General features: G+C 50.6%; 1 protein-coding gene across 1 annotated transcript in view; it reads right to left on the bottom strand.

Moving 5' to 3' along the window:
• The window catches only part of Mef2d (myocyte enhancer factor 2D), a 36,417-nt gene extending 30,744 nt beyond the window's left edge, over nt 1-5,673 (bottom strand). Inside the window, exon 1 of the mRNA XM_042681574.1 lies at nt 5,351-5,673. The gene's annotated coding sequence lies outside the window, so the exon portion shown is untranslated. The remainder of the gene's footprint in view (nt 1-5,350) is intronic.
• Between the last annotated feature and the right edge of the window lie 11,652 nt (nt 5,674-17,325).

Below are 17,325 nucleotides of genomic sequence, written 5' to 3'. Positions count from 1 at the left end.
AGAGAGCCCAGCTCAGTGGTCCGAGCCATCCCACTCCAGCACCTCTCCTCATCCATCCCACTGCAGCAGCTCAAGGGAGTGCTAATGGCACCTAGAAGGAGTATCTGCTTGTCCTTGGCTCCTGCTGCCATCCTTTGCTTTGGGGACTTTTCTCATAGCCCTCAGATCCAAAAACAATCCCTTCTCGGGGCTGGGAAGGTGGCTCAGTGGTAGAGCGCTTGCCTTGCATGCATGAGGCCCTGGGTTCGATTCCTCAGCACCACATAAGCAAAAAGAAAAAAGCCGAAAGTGGCGCTGTGGCTCAAGTGGTAGAGCGCTAGCCTTGAGCTGAAGAGCTGAGGGACAGCGCCCAGGCCCAGAGTTCAGGCCCCACGACCAGACCCAAAAAACAAACAAAAAAAAAAACCAATCCCTTCTCATGGGGTCAAAGCAACATTCCCTCAGCTTGCCACCAATCTCTATTTCTCTGCCCTTTGTCTGGACGCCTACCAGGCTGGACTTTACTAACTCTCAACATCTCTTCCTCCTCCTCCTCTGAGGGCTCCCTGAGGCAGTATCTCTTCTTTAGCCTCGGATAAAAAACCCTCCTATCCAGGAAAGTTTAAGTAAGTCACTTAAATTCCTGGGGTTCAGTTTTCCCCATTACAAAAACCAGTTGTGGAGGCAAATAGTCTTTATAGGTTATCATGTCCAGTCCAGACTCAGCACACAAGGACATAAAAATGGAACTACCCTTCCTCCTGCTCCAAGAATGGCAAAAGTTGTTATTTAGAGTCTCTGAACTGTGCTAGAGAGCTGGGTGAGTGGGTAAGCATGAGAGCAAAGCTTCCCTGATACAGGCAGGAAGCTTCTGCCTGGTGCATTTGCCTGTCTGCCCAGCTCAAGGGGAGTGGCTCAAACACCACAGGCTGGGGGGCACCAAGCCAAGGTTGGTGACCAGGCCTACAGCCTGGAGTCTCTGGGGAGAGTAAGCTTAAATGAGTAAATATGGTCCCGCCTGGGTGTGGCCAGCCACAGGCCAGGGCTTCGGACAGGGCCCTCCCTCACAGCCTACAGCAGAAAGTAGACAGGCAGACAACAGGCATAGCTGCCCTGCCCAGCCCAGCCCAGGCAGGACCTGGTGCGGTGAAGGAATCTGTAGGAATCCCCCTGCCCCCACATACATGGCTTGCCTCTCAAGAAGGCAGACTGTGGCCTTGCCTAGGAAAAAGGAAAAGTAGATGCAGAGGGCCTTGAGGATCACCTAGGCAGAGGATTTGCTCCCAAACGCCTGAGGGCTCAGCTGCAGCCTTGAAAAGACTGAGTGGCCTTGTTCCTGGAGGAGGAGGGTTAATCCAAGCACACTACCAAAACACCCAGGTGTTTGTACGATTGAAGGTGAAACTCATGTACACCTGGAAACTGAGGCCAGACAGGGGACAACTTACCCAAGGACACAGGCAGTGTAAGTGCAGAGGTAGGCTGGGCTAGGGCCACCAAGAAGAATGGGGGATGGGATCCAAGTCAGCCAGGGCTCCTTGACTCACAAGCCATACTCTTTACTTCACAGACAGGGCTCTGCCCATCTGTGGTCTAACCTCAATCCCTCCTGCTCCAGCCAATACTTCTCTCTTCAGAGTTCTTCTATGCCCTTCGCCTCTTGCCTCCAGTCCCCTCACCCCATCTCCACTCTCCAATCCTTTAATCATCTTTGCCACTCACTACCCCCACCTCCCGCAGGGTGGCAGCTGTTCTGTGGGTGTCTACACACCCAAGTATGCACCACACACCTTCATACATGTATGACACTAAATGCTGTAGGCCTGCCAGGTGCATCTGGACCTGCCAGTCTGCAAGAGACCCCTCCTCCCACACTCAGTGCTCTTGCTGGGAGAAAGAAGCTCAAAGGCTAGCTCCAGCACAAACTCACCTCAGAATACTTTTTGTCCTAGGCAAGGAGAGAGAAGAGAAAATAAATATTCCAGGAGCCAAATAGCACCAACTCTACTAGGCCAAAGGTCAAGGTATTCTTTTAGCAGATCCACTGGAGAAGAAAGTATTTTGAGATTTCCCCACCTTTCCCAGGCTGAGTTAAAAGCCATCTCTCTCTTCCCAACCTAGTCTCACTGAGAAGCTCTTCCTGAAGTCTAAGCTCTATCTTGCCTGCTGTAACTGAACAGACAGGGCAATATTAACCACCACAGTCAGATGGCCAGCTTCTAGAACAGAGCTCTAAGGCCCTAATACTGTCCTTTCTTCCCATGAGTAAGTCACCAAACTGGGACAGGACAGAGGTTTGGCTGGACTCTGGCCCCATGACTGGCTCATAAAAGCCACCAACGATTACAGTGATGCTGAAGCTGTGCTGGCCCCACCACCATCTCCTCCTTCCCTCTTCCCTGTAAAAGAGAGCTAATTGCCTCAGACAAGCTGGCCTTACAGAGAGCATGAAAAGTCCCAGCCATGGTGCCTAAGGGTGACCACCATGGTCACAGACCTGGAATCTGACCCTAAATGACAGGTTCTTTGCCTACATGGAATCCTCAGCCCCTTTCAGAACCTGGCTAAATAGTTATATTTGTGTCCGAGAGGAAGATCTGTACCCCATCAGCTGTTCTTTTCCAGTAGAGCCACAACTGTCCAGACCAGAGGGCAGAGAAGCAAGAAGCCAGCTTAAATACAACCATGGCAACCTTGGACCTACTCATTTGTCCCTGGAATCCCTTCTCCCCAAGGGGGTACACAGATGGGTGGCAAAGTGTTCATTCAACAAGGGCCTGTACCAGGCCAGTATAAATACAGATTTTGTACCTAGTGCTAACTAGGGAAGGAAGGGAGTCCAGTTTTCCAGGAAGAGAAGGTTGGCAAGACTGGCAGAGGTGTGGGCCTCTCTGGAGGCATGAGGTCCAAGGATACCCACAGCAGAGATACCATCCCAGGGCAGGATCAGAGGAAGATGGGTCACAATCAATGAGGGCCTAACCTTCTACTCCCTTTGTGGCTATGGAACTCCTCAGGTTCCTACTGCTGCTCTTCCTACCCCCAAATTTAAGGAGTCTGCCTGTACCTTCTCCTCTCCATCACGTCTCCAGGAAAGACCCAGGAATGATTTAAAAAGAAAAAGAAAAAACACTGCTGGAGAGTGATTATATAACCGCAGCCAGAAAGACAAGCACATTTCCTAGCCTACAAGAAGAGCCAAGAGCCAGGCGGGGCAGAGTGGGATGGACAATGGGCAGCACCTGCTACTTTTCCAAATCTTCTACCATCCTGTTAACAAGCACTGTAACTGTAAAAAGCCCTATTGCCTCCCCCAATACACACACACCATACCCATCCTCCATCACAAGGTTTGTGATGCTTTCTGGCTCCTGCTTTTCTTCTTGGACCAGAGTTCATTTGCCTTCCTTTGAAGTCTCTCCTTGCTAGGAGGCTGTGTCTGAAAGAGCAAAAGGACTAAAGCTCTGACACAGATTTGCTTTGTGTTTTGAGGTAAAAAGCTCAACCTCTCTGGTTGCTACAGTAATGTGAGTAAAAGCTCCTCTCTCCTCCAGAGAAACTCCTTACAAATGTACACTTACATGCAAGCACACACAGAGTATGTTGGGAGGACAGGGGATATACAACAAAGAGAATATGACTACTGAGACCCAAGGGCTGCAACACCCACACTTGGGACAAGTGGAGAAAGGCTACCATTCCAGTGTCCCCCACCATCCTATACAATAAGTGCCTCAGCCACTCCCACATGGGTCCCTCCTCACCCTCATCTCCTGCACAACACACTGAGAAACCACAGGAAGGAAATTCATTCCCCAGGCAGGCTGTGAAAGCTGGGAGAGCCAGGATGAAGAACTAGACTGAGTCCTGAGGCTGGTGCGATCACAAATGGTGGGCAACTATGGACAATGACATGTGTCTTTTTATTGCCCTTCTCCACGGAGACCTCCTCTGGGGGCACTTGAAGGGGAGTAGGAAGTGGGCAGCACTGACTCCAATATACTCAATCTCATATTGGCCTGGGCTCCCCTCCTATCTCCAGGCCAGAACAGCCCAAGGTCACTGCCCCAGCCGGCAAACTTCCCATAGTCCAGGCTGGCCCCTGAAATGCTTTGGGGGCCCATTCAGGGAATGGAGGGAAGGTGAATAATTGCCACCTTCAAACCAAAGAAACTAGGCCTCTGAATAAAAGTCATATATGGGGGTGCTGGGCACAGGGAAGGAGCACAGGATCCACCCACTGCACCATCCCCCAACCCAGCAGCACGAGGTAAGGGAGGCCAGGCCTCATATTCAGAACAAACCTGGCATAATCTACTCCGAGGTCAAGTGAGCCCATGCCTAGGGGTGCTCCTTTCCTGGGGCACACTAGAGGGTTGCTGCCAGGTTAGTGTGAATCACCAGAGATCCAGTACTTTCCGTTGTTACACACGACCCCCCAATGTGAAAAAGCTGAAAATGTAAGGGGGAGACTAAGTGTATCTTAATCCCCTAGGCCTAACCTCCCCAGAGCCCACCCCCCCTCCCTAGGCAGACCCCACTCCTAACCCAGCTCAGCCTGCCATAGGTGCAAAGACAGACTGGAGAAGTCCTCTGCCCAGATGTTGAACAGTTGCAAACTTCTGGCCAGGGGGTTCGTCAGCTGGGGTTGCTGACAAACTGCATCGGGGGGTCTTGGAACAACCCGGGCTGGGAGGTCCCAAGGAGGGTCGTCCGGCGTGCCCATCTCCTGGGGCGACTCGGCGTCCCAACTCCATAAAACACCGGCAAACACGGGCCGGGAGACACACTCACAACCCAACCCACCCCCGGGTGTCATCTGAACAACATCCCCCCTCCCTCCCCCGCTTCCCAAACAGCTGCGGCTCCCCCCGCCCCCACCCTTCACCGCCCTCCCAGGCCCCCTTCTGCACCATTTCGGGCCAAGGAGGAGGGAACAGGCGGCGAGGGGAGGGAGAGAGACGGAGAGCCGGCTGGTAAAATGTCAGTCGCTCCAGGCTGTCACCGGAGACCCCCTGTGAGGATGGCGCCCTTTCCCAGACCCCTCAGAGGCCTTCCGCTCCTCGGACACGAACAGGCCGGCGCGCCCCCCAATCCGCCGGTCCCCACCCGCACCTCCAACACCCCGGGGAATCACACAACCCACTCCACGGGCCCCCCACCGCCGACTCCCGGACACAAACAGTTCTCGGGGTAACCCCCCCGCCCGCGCCGCGCGGAGACACGGTCCGCTCCGCGAGTTCCGCCCGGCCCGGGGCCACCCCACAGCACCCCTCCGGGGACGGTCCGGACCCCCCTCCACCCCAGCCCCAGCACGGGGTGGGGGAGGGGGGCTCTTAAAGTGGCAGACGCACCATTTTTCTCTACTCACCAGTCCCGCTGGGGAAATGGAGTGTCACAGCAGGGAGGGGATGGCCCTAGCCCCAGGTCTGGGGTATCTTCCACAGCGGGAAGCTGCCGCTCGGGGCGGGGGGAATAATAAATGAGGCCGGCGTCCGCGCGGGCCCTGGGCGGCGCCGGGGGCCTCGGCCCCCGTCGTGGGCGCGGGGGCGGGCAGGCGGGCGGCGGGCGAGAGAGGACCGGGGCCGAGCGCTGGAGCCGCCTCGACTGTTGTTGATATTTTGCTTCCTTCCTCCTTTCGGGCTCCAAAGGTAACTCCTCCAGCCCCCGGGAGTCGAGGCCGACGTAGGCACAGCTCAGCCTAGCTTGAGAGGTGGGAGGGGGAGAAGAGGGAGGGAGACCAGAAGTGATGGACAGGCGGCGGCCCAATGGCAGGAACCCATGGGGGCGGAGGGGCGGGGCCGGACGGGGGCGGTCCGGAGCGCGGCACCGCCTCTTGCTTCCCTCGGGCCGGCCGGGCCGGGCCAGCGGCCCCCACCCCGCCACCCTCCCAAGCAGGCTGCGGCGTGGGGAGCGGCAGATCCCTCCGCCTGCGGGGAAGGGGAGAGAGAAGGGAGAGATTGGTGGAGACCGAGCGAGGCAAAGTAGAAAGGCGAGGCTCAAGAGGCCTTGAAAGGGATCGTCCCGTGCCCCCGGTGCCCCCTCCGAGCTCGCGGACAGCCGCCGGGCGCCGCCGCCGCCCCGCGCTCACGGAGCTTCCTCCTCGGGGCTCCGCGGGAGGCGCAGACACTCCCGGGCACACACGCTACCTTGACACCCCCAAGCCCCAGGAGAGTTGGCAGGAAGGAGTCTTAAGTAGAAAAATTAAGAGGAGACTGTAAGTGATGGGAAGAATCCATCTCCCCACTTTATGTGTGACAAAGCTCCACTTACAGGACCACGTTCTCTCCTGAGGTTACCTGGGGAGCTCAACGGCTCCCTCTACCTGCGACAAACCCCCTCCCCTTCCTGGGCCCTGCTCGGCAGACGCCCAGCAATTTAAAGCGACCGCTCATAGTTGGCGGGTGACCTAATCTTCAATGCCTGCGCGCCCCAGCCGAGGGGGCAATTTGAAGGGCGCGCCCCCCACACTCCCCATCTGCCTCCCAGGAAACATCTAGAAGCGCCTTAGTTAAAGAAGTAGTAGTAGATCTTAATGGTGAGATTTTTAAGGGCCCTACAAGAGTGTAGGTGCCTGGGTCGCTGACACTGGACCCCATTTGCTTTCTTTCCTCATCAGCCAACATTCCTGATACTTCCAAGGGAAGCGGCTTTCTAACCCGAAGCTTGAGGAAATGATCGGATCTGACATAGATCTCAAAGAATCTTGCAGAACAGAAGGGCACTCAGTTCTTCACACTGATTTCTATCTGGCTGGGTCTAAATATACTGGACAAAAACCCAATTCTGGGTTAGTACTTAGACCAGTATGTACAGAGACAGGAAGCATATCATGCAGCAATTTTGCACCCAACCTGCCTCAATTCAAAGCCTTACTCCACCACTTATTATTAACTGTTAACACAAGAACAGTAATTCTCTACCTGATTATCTTCCAGAGTGAAGCAGAAATGGTGATAATAGGACCAAACATACATTTGGCATGAAAATCAAGTTAGCTCACCAAAGTTGTGTAGTGCACTGCATTATAAAGACATAGGCTTTCGGGCCAAAGGGCAAGACAAAAACATTCCTTCGGGTCCCAGTTAGTTCAGACCAGCCTTAGAAGGGTAGAGCAGTGGGATTGTTTTGCAAATAGGTTGGAGGTTTATTTTGTACCGTGAACTAGAAGCCAGCAGGCTCTTATTTCCTTGGCCTCAGTTTCCAACCTTTCTACCTGGCCCCTCCCCGTAAGGAAACCTGATTTATACAATGTCCTACATTATCCCTAAATGTGGTTTCTCAATTCCCCACTGGTTTGGGGTATCCAGCATCAGAGCAAGTTCTCCCTGCCAGACAAGGCTAGCTTGCCCCCAAAACATCAGGGTAGGCAGGGAGAGCCCTTATAACACTTCCCCACAGATTGAAGGCATGAGCTTTGTGCCAGAGTTGACACTGTGGCAGTAGCAGGATGGGAAAGTGCCCCCCCTCCCCAAAGTTGGGAACCTCCCCTCACTTGTGGCCTCTATTTTTAGTGCTTCCCCAGGCTCTAGCTGGAGAAATCGTTTAGTCATCAGGGTGTTTATTTTCCGGCTGTTTCCGACGTCGGGAAAGCAGAATGTTGAGACTGGAGAGATCCAAGACTGTTGGAAGACTTCTTAGGAACAGGCTTGGGAACGAAGCCTTCAGTCCATTGGGTCCCAAATCAGAGAGGGGGAGGTGGGCAAAAAGTCCCTAGGAGACCAAGGGGGCTAAATTCTCAACCTGCCTCAAATCTAGAAGCTCTCCAAGCCAGAGAGCCCTCTGGCCTAAACTCTACTTGAAGATTCTCACACAAGCAGCCCAGAAACAAATTCTTTCCCAGGGCCAATTCCCAGAAACCCCCTCCCCAATCCCTGTAGATAAGCATGAGTCTCCCGCCAATCACAACTCCAGCCAATCTCAAGCCAGAAGCAAGCCTGCCAGATCTATGATTGGCTGGCTGTTCCTCCCAGCCTTGGAATGTTGGGTCCTTAACAAAGGAATGAGGAAGGAAGGTGAGTCACCTGGGGAGGGTATTAAAGGGCCAGGAGCTGGAGGGAAAACGGATGAAGTGAAGAGCTCAGTGAGAGATTAAGTGACCTAATTCCTGAGATGCTCACACATGACAGTGCACAGGACAACAGAGTAGGAGATGCTGATGTTGTTAATGGGACCGAATTTAGAATGTGGAGTAAACTTCTGGGAAGAAGTAAAATAACATGCACAAGATCCTGATTTTCATGGAGGAAGACAAAAAATCTCTAGGGAGTGAGGGCTGCTGGAAGCTCGAATGGAAATAAGGACTTCCGGAAAGTGACTCACTAAATGGCCTAGGCTTTCCATCTCATATGTAGAATGATTGAGCAGGACCAAAAACCTAGGGTCTCATTTTTCCTCCCTCACTTCAAACTGCCCACCCATCATTTCTAGTCACCTAACAAGCCTAAGCTGCTATGAAATTCTCTATGATCAGACATTTAGATGTCCACCAAAGTCCAAAAAGAATAGGTTGTATAAATTCCTCCCATACGTTTATACAGTTTACCACAAGTATAACCCAGGGAAGTCATTACTGCTGGTCAGGCCTCTAATCTGCATGGATTGACTGGCCTCTCTCACCTTCTCCACAGACATTAGAATAATCTTAATGTCCTATCACCATCCATTTCATTCTTTTATCAAATTGATCCTTCTTGCTGCAGTTTTTGAATGATCGCCACAAAGACTTCCCATTGCTCTCCACATCTGTCACCTTGCTTGTAAAGCAAAGGACATTAAGCAGCTGTACGGTAGCTGGGGGCATATATTCTCATCACTGATTTGGTGCTGTCCTGTGCTGTTGTATCATCTATCTCCCCAGTACACACCATAGTATACACTCTGACATTTTTGGTTTCCAAATTTACTCTTCTTCATCAGAACCTGAGCTCTTTAAGAGCCTGAGATCTAACTCAATCTCAGGTCTTCAGAGTTTTACAGAACCAGCATGGAATGCACTCAGCAAATACATCGCATGAATCTGAATGTGTATGTGCATTCGGGTGTGCAGTTGTGTACAGGCTTTAAGATTATAAAAGCTTTATTGAACAACTCTATTTCTCCCACTAGTAACTACTAGCCCAGGGATGAAAGGTCTGTAAGGAACTTCTGGTCTTGAGGTTCCTTCAAGTTTCACTTCAGAGTTGGAAGGAAGGATGGATGGCAGAGTCAGGCAGAGAGCTGTCCAAGGCTGTACTGGCAAAGCAGAGCTCCAAGTCTAATGCCAGGATGCCTAGGGCCAGACTTTGGGGCAAAGGGCAGAAGCCACACCCTGGAGCTGAAGAGAGCTGAGGGCAGGGAGGGGGGAGGGGGGTACCAGAGCCGGGTCCGAGTCAGTATATTACCCCCCCTACACACACACACACACACACACACACACACACACACACACACACACACACACACACACACGAGTTCCCTGCCCCCGGCTGGGCAGGATGTGGTGGCAGCTGCAGGAGGGTGGGCAGGATGTGGGGGTGGGGGCAGCTGAAACGCAGCCTGACAGTCCGCTCCCCAGCTCCTCCCTCTTCTTTGGCTCCCCCATCCGCCCCCCCTCCCGGTCACGTGCTCCCAGCCTAGGCACCGACGGACTACTTCCCCCTTTCCGCGGAAGGACATAATTGACATTGCAAACTTCAATCACCACCGACTTCAGCTGTACCGCGCCATTTTCTTGAGCCACAGCCTGGGATAGAAAGTTTTCTCAATACACATTTCTTTAAAGCCCTGATCATTAACCTGGAAGAGGCCCCTTTAAATGCAAATTAACTGCCTTCCCTCCCTCCTTTCCCCCCCACCCCCATCCCAACTTTGCTCCTCGTGCCCAGACTCCACCAGCTGCCATTGACGTCATGCGTGCGTCAGCATCGCCAGCCCAACCAGACGGCACGTGGGGAGAAGGTTGTCTTAAAGGGACAGCGAATCACGGCCTGCTGGGTTACTGCTCTGAGATTTTAGCCTTGGACAGGGAAAGTGAAAATAAGAGAAAATATATTGAATCTGGAAGAAATATATACCGACATTAGGAAGGATTTCCAGAATAGAGGGAAGGCATTCTTGTACCTCTTTATTTTAGTGCTGGGAATTGAAACCAGGCCCTGTACATGCTAAGCACAGTATCACTAACCTATATCCCCCAACTCCAGAAAAGTGTACTCAAAACGAGACCTTACCTTTATTTATTTACTTATTTATTTTTGCGTGTATGGGGCTTGAACTCAGGACCTGGGTGCTGTCCCTTAGACTTTTCACTCAAGGGCTGGTGTACCACTTGAGCCACAGCTCCACTTAGGCTTTTTTGTGTATGTATGATTAATTGGTGATAAAAGTCTCATAGACTTTTCCTTCCCCAGGTTGGCTTTGAACCTCATCAGATCTCAGTCTCTTGAGTAGCTAAGATTACAGGCATGAGCCACAGGCAACTGACTCAAGCCCTTCCCTTTAAATTTCTCATAAGTTGGGGTATTTGAGACTGGGAAAGAAATTCAGGAGCAGAACACTCAGAAAGTAAAGGAAGGTAGCCTTTAAGACTCCTGATTTCCAATCTTCTACTTACCAAGGCCCAGCAAGTCCACAAGCTCAAGGACTTTGGCCCCTTTGGTCTTCAGCCTTAGAGTAGAGCACAGTAGAAGTGCTAGGTACTTAACCTAAGTATTTGTGAAATGAGTGAATTAATCCTTTTATTCCATTTCAAAGCCTCCTGCTTCAGGTGTTCCCAGATTGTCCCACCCAGCACTTATAGCACTTACCCATCAGCTAAAGACAATCTCATTCTTTTAAATAGGATTAAAGAACTCATCTCTATACTTTCCATGTGTTTAAGTCCCTGGGACTGTGGCTAAGAGCACAGAACTTGGATTCCTATAAACTTGGGTTCCACCTAGATTTATACTGTTTACTAGTTGAGTGACCTTGGCACATCTCCATATCTTGCTTTTGGGGGGAGGGGGCAGGAGGGGGCAGGAATAGACCTTTTTTTTTTTTTTGGTCAGTTGTGGGGCTTGAACTCTGGGCTTGGGCACTGTCCCTCAGCTCTTCAGCTCAAGGCTAGCACTCTACTACTTGAACCACTTCTGGTTTTCTGGTGGTTTATTGGAGATGAGAGTCTCTCAGAAGCCGGGCACCGGTGGCTCACTCCTGTAATCCTAGCTACTCAGGAGGCTGAGATCTGAGGATCGAGGTTCAAAGCCAGCCTGGGCAGGAAAGACCGTGAGACTCTTATCTCCAATAAACCACTAGAAAACCGGAAGTGGTGCTGTAGCTCAAGTGGTAGAGCGCTCGCCTTGAGCTAAAGAACTGAGGGACAGTGCGCAGGCCCAGAGTTCAAGCCCTATGACTGACAGAAAAAAAAAGAGTCTCTCAGACTTTCCTGCCCACGCTGGTTTTGAACCATGATCCTCAGATCTCAGCCTCCTGAGTAGCTAGGATTCCAGGTGTCAGACACTGGTGCCTGGCAGAATAGACTCTTACTATGTACTCCAGACTGACCTCAAACTCGAAATCTTTTTGTCTCAGCCTTTTAAGTCTTGGCATTAGAGCTGTATACCACTGTACCCAGCTTTCGTATCATCTAATAACTGCTGGGAGAGGGAGGACAGTATTATCTAATAGATTTGCTGTGAATATCAAGTGGAATAATTCCTATGAGGCTCTTGTTTTGTATATATAACAAGCAAACACTCCGGATCAATGAGGCACAGGGGCTTTTCCTTTTTTTCCTTTTTTTTTGTTGAGTTGTGGGGCTTGAACTCAACCTGGGAGCTGTCCCTTTGCTCTTCAGCTCAAGGCTAGCACTCTACCATTCTGAGCCACAGCTGTACTTCTTTTCTGGTGGTTAATTGGAGATAAGAGTCTCATGGACTTTCCTGCCTGGGCAGACTTTGAAACTTGATCCTCAGATCTCAACTTCTTAAGTAGCTAGGATTTACAGGCATGAGCCACCAGCACCCAGCTTTTTACTTTTTTTTTTTTTTTTTCCAGTCGTGGGGCCTGAACTCTGGGCCTGGGCGCTGTCCCTCAGCTCTTCAGCTCAAGGCTAGCGCTCTACCACTTAAGCCAGAGCGCCACTTCCGGCTTTTTTCTGCTTATGTGGTGCTAAGGAATTGAACCCAGGGCCTCATGCATACAAGGCAAGCATGCTACCACTGAGCCACCTTCCCAATCCTTTACTTTTTTATTCTGTAGGTCATGGGGCTTGAACTCTGGGTCTAGGTGCTGTCCTCAGCTCTTCAGCTCAAGACTAGTGTTCTACCACTTGAGCCACAGAACCACTTCCAGTTTTCTGGTGGTTAATTGGAACTAAGAGTCTTACAGACTTTCCTGCCTGGGCTGGCTATGAACCATGATCTTCAGATCTCAGCCTCCTGAGTAGCTAGGATTACAGGCATGAGCCACCAGTGCCCAACTTGACCTCAGCTGAATAAATATCCTTCTTTCTCTACCTTCTGAGTGCTAGAATTACAGGCATATGTCACCACTCCTGGCTAGAAACAGATTTTTTGTTTGTGTTTTGATGCCAGTACTGGGGCTTGAATTCAGGGCCTACACACTGTCCCTTAGCTTTTTCACTCAAGCTGGCATTCTATCACTTCAGCTCCACTTCCAGCTTTTTGGTGGTTATTGGAGAAAAGAGTCTCCAGGCTTATCTGCCTGGGCTAGCTTCAGACTGGGATCTTCAGATCTCAGACTCCTGAAGTAGCTTGGATTACAGTCATAAAATCTCAGACTCCTGAAGTAGCTTGGATTACAGGCATAAGACACCTAGAGGGGTTGGGAAGTTGGCTCAGTGGTAGAGCGCTTGCCTTGCATGCATGAGGCCCTGGGTTCGATTCCTCAGCGCCACATAAGCAAAAAGAAAAAAGCCGGAAGTGGCGCTGTGGCTCAAGTGGTAGAGCGCTCTAGCCTTGAGCTGAAGAGCTGAGGGACAGTGCCCAGGCCCAGAGTTCAGGCCCCATGACCGGACCGGGAAAAAAAAAAAAAGACACCTAGGGCTGGCTTTTTTTTTTTTGGTACTGGGGAACGAACCTAGATCTTTCTGTATGCTAGGTAAGTGCTCCAATACTTGAGCTGTACCACTTTCCCCCTGGGTAAGTTATAAGAGTGCCATTCAGGGTTCCAAACTGTGAGTTTCTAGAGAACATGAGTTTACAAGTTTATGGCATACAAATTTATTCCTAACTCTAAGCAGAATATGTAACTTGTAACCAGTGTTTTTAAAATTATTTTTTGAAGCCAGGTGCCAGTGGCACATATCTATATTTCTAGCTACTCAGGAGGTTGAGATTTGAGGATAGCAGTTTGAAGCCAGTCCAAGCAGGAAAACTCCCAAGCAACTCTTATCTCCAATTAACCAGCAAAAAGCTGGAAATAGAGCTGTGGTTCAAGTAGTAGAGCACTAGCTTTGAGCACAAAAGCTCAGGGACAGTGCTCAGGCCCTGAGTTCAAGTCCCAGGACCACCCCCCCCATAAATGTTTATAAATAAAAAATGTTTATTCAGGGCTGAAGTATGGTTCAATTGCTAGAGCACTTGTCTAGCTAGGCTATGGTTTTAAACCCTAGTACTGCCAAAGAAGAAAAAGGTTGTAGGATGAATAAAAATTTCAGTATTTACTGAACTCTGAACCTCATATCCCTAGAGTTGTTATCCACAGAGGGAAAACTATAGATTTCTCGCTTGCCCCCCCTCAGGCTTCCTCAGTGCTCCAAATTTTAAAGCTTTATGGTAGAACCTCAAGGTAGAATTGAGGCTCCTTTTTGTAGTTGGAACAACCAGTTGCAAGTGACTGGTGTGGAGGAAGACTTGGGGCAGGGGAGAGATGCCTACTTCTTCTAGTCCCCAGAGCAGCTACTGAAAACTTTTTTTCCCAGGAAACTTAGGCTGGGGTTCTGCCAGAGACAAATAAACACTGAAGGGAACCGAAAGCTGAGAATTTTTTTGCCCAGACATTAACCCACCTTCAGCCTTTTCTTCTCTGAAATCCCACCCACCAATCCATCTCTAATGCCTCTTCTTCCTAGTGTGCTTCCTACTCCCCATTCCAGTCATATTCCCTTCAGTTTCCCTATTATAGGGATAGTGAGGGAGAGGGCAAGGCTTTGTATCACCTGATTCCATCTCCTTGGCCAGAGGAGTCCTGGCCAGTGGTCACTTCATCCTGGTTCAGCCTGTCTTGCAGTTGCTTATGGATCTGATTGTCAGTATCTGTCACCATCTCTGTAGTAGAAGGCCTGACAGGCAACAGAAGTCACTGCCTCCAGGGAGTAGCCAGGGTCAGAAAGCAGTGAAATGCTCTCTTCTTTGAAGAGGAGGCAAAACTGGAGACCCTCCAGGGGCTGAAAGCAACTCTATCAAGCCAAAGCGCACAGGGGGTGGGTGGGATTTCCTCACTGGAGTATCCCAGCAGCCTGGATGCTAGCTCCACCCTGTGCAAGGATAGGGTAACACCCAGGAGCACTATGTTCCAGAAAACCCCAAAATAACCTGTCTCCACTGTCCGGCTGCTATTTCTGTCCATCTTGTTTAATTATTTAAACCCAAGTTGGGGAGTGAACTATAAAAAGCTTGGGGACCCAGGAGAGCTGGGAGACTCGCCAGGTTGCAACAGAAGCAGACCACAGGGTTTGGGTGAGGTCACTTGGTCCCGCCTCCTGCCTGAAAGTTCCTTCTGTTGTTTGACTGCTTCCTCAGCTAGATGGCTGATTTTAGTCCTCCCTCCCTCAAGCTCCTTCATGCCCTCATTTTGCAGCTTTCTAGCCCCTGGTTGGCTTGGGAACTGGCCTTCATTCCAGCCTCCTTACTCTGGAAGTACTTCCTCTCAGCTCTCTGTTGGCTGACCTGCTCCTAGCCCTGACTTCTTAACAGATAATATTGTCAGACATAAGTGCCTGCTTGTGGGGTGGCAGGGGACAAGTCAGGTGGATGCAGAGACAGGAGGATTGGTGTCATGCCTTTGGAGGACTCGGTTAGTGGGGGGAGGGGGGGTGCACTGGTCTGGGTAGGGTAGTTCCTGGCTGTCACCAGTGCTGAGCCTCTCTGGAGCTCCTCTTGGGAACTGGGCCATCCTGGCTGAAGCAATGGGAGGAAGGCCACAAGAAGGACTTTTTTTTTTTTTTTTTTCTGGGCCTAGTCCTTGTCTAGTTGGCCCGAAGTCCAGTGTCAGTTTCCACTGACGCAGAAGGCCAGCCCAGGCTATAGAACTCCTTTGGGGGAGTCCTCTCTGATCCCTTCTACCACAGGCCAGTCTAGGAAGATGTGAACAAGGAGTTAAGGTCCTAGTCTCACTGGTAGCATATGGAGGCCATGGTAACTGGCCCTTGGAATTGGGCAATTAGGAGACTTATGTCCAGCAACTACACAGTCTGACAGGAAGAGATGCAAGAGAGGCTGGAGCAGCCATGGAGACATTCATGTGGATGAGGATTTACAGGATGGACAGAGAACAAAGGTCAACAAATGTGATACTTGAGCCCTAAGCAGAGGAAGATAACCTAGAAACAGACCCAGAGAGCCAGGACTGGGAAAAGAGGCACAGCAGGACTTTCTAAGAGTCAGTGTGGGACCTGAATGCTTTCACACCTGGGCTTATTTTGGGGCTTGTTCCCACACACTCCCTGTCAGCAGCAGCAGCAGCAGCAGTAGATCCTACAAGGTCCAGCCTGGCTCTCCCTGCAGTGTTGCTACTAGAGCTACCAGGGGAGGCTGTTGAGGTATGGGGATGAGGCCTTGTTGCTAAGCAACAAGAGGCTGCGTACCTGGAGGGCATAGGAGGGGAGCTTGGCACCATTTGTACTGGGGAGACAAGGAGACAGAAAAGGAGCAGGTTGGCTAGAGCTCAGGCTTCCTTTCCCATCCTCTCCCTGACAGTTACAGAGGAGGAATGTACTCCTCAGATCAGGGAGCATGAGGAGGAAGTGTGAGATCCCTTTCTGGATGCTGTGACTGTGTGTGTGAACTTGTATGACACTCAAAGGACCATCTTTGAGGGTTGTCAGGGGTGAGCATGAGGAAGAACTGTGAGATCCTTTTCCGGGATGCTGTAATTGTGTGTGTGAACCTGTGTGTTGGACTTGTTCTGTCTTTTAAAAGGTAAAAACCACGGTAGAAACGGGAAAATGACATATGGGAAGGAAGCTGAGCTGGGCACTGGTGGTTCATGCCTGTAATCCTAGCTGCTCAGGAGGCTGAGATCTGAGGATTAAGGTTTGAAGCCAGCCTTGGCAGATAAATCCAAAAGACTCTACCTCCAATTAATTGACAAAAAGACAGAAATGGAGGTAAACTATCAGCCTTAAGCAAAACAAAGGTAAGCAGGCTGGGCGCCGGTGGCTTATATCTGCAATCCTAGCTACTCTGGAGGCTGAGATCTGAGGATTATGGTTCTAAGCCAGCCCAGGCAGGAAAATCCATGATACTCTTATCTCCAATAAACCACCAGAAAACCAGAAGTGGAGCTGTGATTCAAGCGGTAGAGTGCTCGCCTTAAGCTGAAGAGCTTAGGAACAGCGCCCACACCAGAGTTCAAGCTGGCCATGTGCTCTCAGCCCTGTTGAAGCTCTACACTTAAATTTTTTTCTCTCTTTCTGTTTTTGTTTTGTGGTATTGAGAATTGAACTCAGTGCCTCACACTTGCTAAGCAAGAATTCTACCACTTAAGCCACACTCCTCTAGTTCTGTTGTGTGTGTGTGCACACGTGCGCACATGTGCCAGTCCTAAGGCTTGAATTCAAGGCCTAGGTACTTTCTCAGAGTTTTGTTTTGTTTTTCCCTCTCAAGGCTAATGCCCTACCACTTGAATCCCATCTTTACTTCTGGTTAATTGAAGAAAAATTTCACAGACTTTCCTGCCCAGGCTGGCTTTGAACCTGGATCTTCAGATCTGTCTCCTAAGTAGCTAGGATTACAAGTACTAGCTACCAGCACTGGGCCCTAGTCTTATTTTTTTTTTTTTTGTCGGTTGTAGGGCTTGAACTCTGGGCTTGGGCGCTGTCCTTGTGCTCTTCAGCTCAAGGCGAGCGCTCTACGGCTTGAGCTACAGCACCACTTCCGGTTTTCTAGTGGTTTATTGGAGATAAGAGTCTCTTGAACTTCCCTGCCTGGGCTGGCTTTGAACCTCGATCCTCAGATCTCAGCCTCCTGAGTAGTTAGGATTACAGGCGTGAGCCACTGGCACCCAGCTCCTAGTCCTATTTTTATCCTCTTTTTCTTTATTTTTAGGTTGACTGGAGTTTGACAGAGGTCAGTAGGGATCAACAATAGGAGGGCCAATGGGAATCAATAAGACTGTTATTTCTCCTTTGAGTCCTGTCAC

This window comes from Dipodomys spectabilis, unplaced genomic scaffold (genome assembly GCF_019054845.1).
Source record: "Dipodomys spectabilis isolate Male_0828 unplaced genomic scaffold, ASM1905484v1 ptg000069l, whole genome shotgun sequence".
Lineage (NCBI taxonomy): Eukaryota > Metazoa > Chordata > Mammalia > Rodentia > Heteromyidae > Dipodomys > Dipodomys spectabilis.
This window is presented reverse-complemented; position numbering and strand designations above follow the sequence as displayed.